Source organism: Ictidomys tridecemlineatus, chromosome 12 (assembly GCF_052094955.1).
Source record: "Ictidomys tridecemlineatus isolate mIctTri1 chromosome 12, mIctTri1.hap1, whole genome shotgun sequence".
NCBI lineage: Eukaryota > Metazoa > Chordata > Mammalia > Rodentia > Sciuridae > Ictidomys > Ictidomys tridecemlineatus.
The window spans coordinates 92,191,819-92,196,364 of record NC_135488.1 but is presented as its reverse complement, the minus strand read 5'-3'; the positions used below and the strand labels follow the sequence as shown (position 1 = coordinate 92,196,364).

The window sequence follows — 4,546 nt, the reverse complement described above, 5'->3', positions numbered from 1 at the left end:
TCATAGCTTCAACACACATGCACAACTCGTCCATTACAGAGACGAGACACCTCCCAGAGTCTGAGATTAAAACTATAGTCTTTTCCACCAAAACTCTACCTGGTTCTTCAGAAGTTTTCTATTTTTCTGTTAAATTTCAGGAAATCTTTGATATAAAATTTATTCACATTTTATGTAGAATTTTTATATATATCATTAGTGATAACAGTTAGTGATTTGTTTTTCCACATAGTATTTACCTAGTTTAAATATTAAGTTTATACTAACCTTTTAAATTAGCAATGGGCTTCTTTATTTATTTATTTATTTTTAAAAAATCTCTGAACTAGATTTATAAGATTCAGATTTTCTGCTATTTCAAGATTTGGCAAAAGTTGTTTTAAAATTTGTGGCTAGATCTTTAAATATTGCCCAGTTTTTAGCTTTATGTGGGGTTATACATATTTTCCAACTTTCTATTAGTCAATGTTGGCAATTTATATTTTTCTAGAATTTTCATTTGAATAGATTGGCATAAAGTTTTACATAATATTCTCTTGTACAAAATTCCATCCTGTTTACAATTATATCCATTCTCTTTTTCTTGATATCATTTGTTTCCTTCTTTTATCCTTAATTGATCTTCCAGAGATTTGTAATTTCTTTGTGTGTTTTTCCCCCCAGAGAATCATTTTTTTGATTTCCTAATCAATTCTAGTATTTCTTTGTTTTGTCTTCTATTTGGTCTGCTTTTGTATCTAATATTTCCTTCAGGTTTACTCTGTTCTTTTAACTTCTTGTTAAAGAGTTGCTGGGCTCCTTACTTTTTTTTTCTTTCAAAACATATGCATTTGAAGATATATGGATTTCCTCCTAAAATATCTGCATCAGTGCCTAATATACATATACATATACATGTTACTTGCCTTACAGTTCTTAGCTCTGGTTGTTAATCAGTTCCAAGTATTAAACATTTCCGTTTTGATTTCTTCATTGACAATGATCATTTGTCTGTTTCCAACTGCATGTTTTGACCTGTATTTTAGCTGTCAGTTTCTAATATTACAATCATTCTAATGCAGTTAATTGTTCTTTCTTCTATTGTCTGGCTCTAGATCCTAACTGACCCTGTTTGTCACCTTGGTTTTACCTCTTTGCAAGAGATTCCCAAAGGTTTCTTTTTTTCCTTTTTTTTTTTTTTTTACATTGTGAGCATTTTTGCATGAACTTCCTGACTCTTAGTTGTGGACATTTCCACACAGGATATTTCATATTTTTGTTTCTATTGGAGTCCCAGGTTTTCATAGTCTAGGACTTTTTCTTAAGTCTTTTGTTTTTTTTTTTTAAGAGAGAGAGAGAGAATTTTTTAATATTTATTTTTTAGTTTTTGGTGGACACAACATCTTTATTTTATTTGTATGTGGTACTGAGGATCGAACCCAGTTCCCCGCACATGCCAGGCCAGCACGCTACCGCTTGAGCTACATCCCCAGCCTGACTTTTTTTTTTTTTTTTTTTAGATGTTCAAGGTTTATTTGATATTTTGGTTGGTGTGACAAAAAGATCTTTCTTTTTACATAATATAGAAATGTGCGCTACAGATACATATAATACACAGAATAAAATTCTTTAGAATAGTTTACACAAGACATGCAATACTGGATTTAACATTGGTTCCCAGGATGTGACTGAATGAAAAAAAGCAAAACAAAAACAACAAAACAGTTGGACTAGGGCATGTTTGATGAAGTTATATATCACACATCTGGTTTGAAGGGCAACTGGAGCTGTGCAATATGGGGAGTGGTATCCCAGAGATGGTAGAACTATTTTACACTAACAATTTTAGGACTACATAAGTTAAGTACCATCCAGCATCAGGATATCTGTAGGGTTTCATAAGCCATTCCTATTTCTAATTTTAGGAAATTGATGTTTTCCCCAGGCCATCTGCTTTAATCACAGATCAGATAAAAAGGACAACATGCACAACCTCTAACTAAAATCCTGTTGTATCTTGGACATTAAAGTGATATGACATTAGAAATCTTTAAATTTTCAGCTCCAAAGTGTATCTGCATGATTCTTTAAACCTGCCTCTTCCTCAGATTCACTTTCACAACATCTGAGATTCCATTTTGTCCCAAGACACAAGGCACACTTAGAAAAACACCATACTTCGTTCCATAGAGACCCTTAATCCTGGTGAAAATTGGGTGCACCTGCCTAAGATTCTTCATTATACTTTTTGCAAAATCGGTCACAGACAGTCCAATGACCCAGGATATATATCCTTCTAGTCTGATCACCTCATAAGCAATGTCAACCACCTGCTTGTGAACCTTTTTCCAAGGTTCTTTATCTGCATCAGTGCCTAAATCTGGGTGCATATTCTTCAAGAAGACACCAGCAACATTCACTCCACTCCGTACAGGTACACTAGAGTCTCCATGCTCCCCAAGGACCCTCCCATGACAGTTTAATGTGTGAACTCTCAGCCTTTCCTCCACCAGGTAATGGAACTGGGCAGAATCCAGATTGCTACCACTTCTAATAACACAGTTTTTGGAAAAGCCACTTATCTTCCAAGCCACATAGGTCAAGATATCTACTGGATTGGAAACAACAAACAACTTGCAGTGTGGGCTGTATTTTACAACACTGGGAATGATGACCTTTAAGATGTTTACGTTACACTGGACCAAAGTAAGACGACTTTCTCCCTTTTGCTGACGTGCTCTAGCTGTGATAATAACGAGCTTGGAGTTTTAAGTCACAGAATAGTCTTTGCCAGAGACAACTTTTGGTGTTCTAAGGAAAAGGCTACCATGCTAGAGATCCATTATCTTTCCCTTCAGTTTATCCTCCATGACATCAACAAGAGCAAGTGTATCTGTCAAGTCCTTCATTAAGATACTGATAGCACAGGCTATACCAACAGCACCAACCCCAATAACTGTGTAATCTTATTCTGGGGGACCTGTTCTTCCTTGAGAAGATTCACAATCAGCTGATCCTGGAGACTTGCCATTTTGAACTTGGAACCAAAAGGAATCGGGAGTGCACGTTGAGAAGGCGTCACAGGTGCCCAGCAATGGAATCTGCACTCAGCAGCAGAGTCTCCAGCCTAGCATCTGTTTAAGTTCTCGGCCTGCCATTTCTCTATCACACAGGTGGTGTAAATTTGACTTCCCCACCTCTACATATGTCACAGGTTTGGGATTTTTTCTTTTTCATGAATTGTCTCCCCTTCCCAGAACCTTTATAGCAAACAAGCTGTTTTACTGCTGCCCTGGGCTGTTGAGAAGCTGCTCTTTTGAAGTTCTTGTTTTGTAGGAGACTTAGTTCTAGCTTCTACCCTCTCATGGGATCAAATGTCTTATGTTTCTGGATGGATATTGACATTCCAGCTCTGGTCAGGATACTCCCTGGGTTGCTGAGCCTCAGTTTGCATGCTTTGATTTTACCAATCTAGCTTTGAGTAGCCATTCATTTTTGTAATTCCCTTTGGAAACCAGAGATCTTGTAACAGTTTTGCATATATTTTAGAATGTCTAATTTTCTAAAAGTAGAAGGGGTTGTATTGTCAGATCAGGCAAATTTTCTGTAACCTATGTAAAAAAATTTAAGATCAAGTTATTTCTTAGCTTGTACTGCAAACTATTACTCCTCAAGTGAGTTATTCTTGTGCATATTCTTATTTTTAAACATTAAGTTTTCTTAATAACACACTAAACATTATTTTAAATAAAATTCACTTAAAGAGGGAAAATCTAAGTATGAACTGGAATTCTATTCTAAGGTTTTCCTAGAGCCTTGGAAGAAAAGAGTAGGTCCTGTCTTCAGGGAGATAATATAATTCTATTTACTGCTCATTTATTGTATAATCTAGATTTGCATCTATGTGAATTAGATGCTGTTCAATCAGATGCTGTTGGGCAATATGAAGTCAATAATCTCAAAGTGATATGTGCAGGTTTATATGTCTAAAATGATGGGTTTTGTTATTTTGATAGACTGACAGACTTTGCGCTCATCTACATTTTCACTGAGTTCTTAACATAGAAATGGTCTGCTTTCTCTATGTGGAGAAGAATAAGAGTATTTTTTGCTAAAGAACAATTTTTCCTCCCACCTAAGCTTGATTCTCTTTGAAAGGATGAAGTTTTTGTAGAAAATAGAGTGCTTATCTGTAAGAGTCCTGGGATACTAACTGATACATTCAAGTCAACATAAATCCCCTCTCCTTTTAAAATGTTTATTATTCATAGATTTTCATTTTGCATTGATGCAGAAATTAATTTTTAAAAAGCAGAAGGAGAGTTTTACCCAACTCCGATAATTTCGCTTCAGCAAGTTTTATTGTTTTGTTGTGAAAGAATTTGTCAGTTTGGGAAAAATTAGTAACTCGAAATTATGACTGGATATTTGAAGATGTTACCTGAATTTAGGAACCTCCTAACAAGTAGAATTCATGCATGCTAGTGCATTTAAAATATAGAGTTTGTTTAAATAATTTATGAAAGAAATAATAAACATGATTCTAACTAATAAGTATCTAATTGTT

The 4,546-nt window shown here is 34.9% G+C and overlaps 1 pseudogene; it reads right to left on the bottom strand.

The window, feature by feature from the left end:
• Positions 1-1,934: 1,934 nt before the first annotated feature.
• On the bottom strand, positions 1,935-3,053 carry LOC101970961 (L-lactate dehydrogenase A chain-like; annotated as a pseudogene).
• Positions 3,054-4,546: the final 1,493 nt, after the last annotated feature.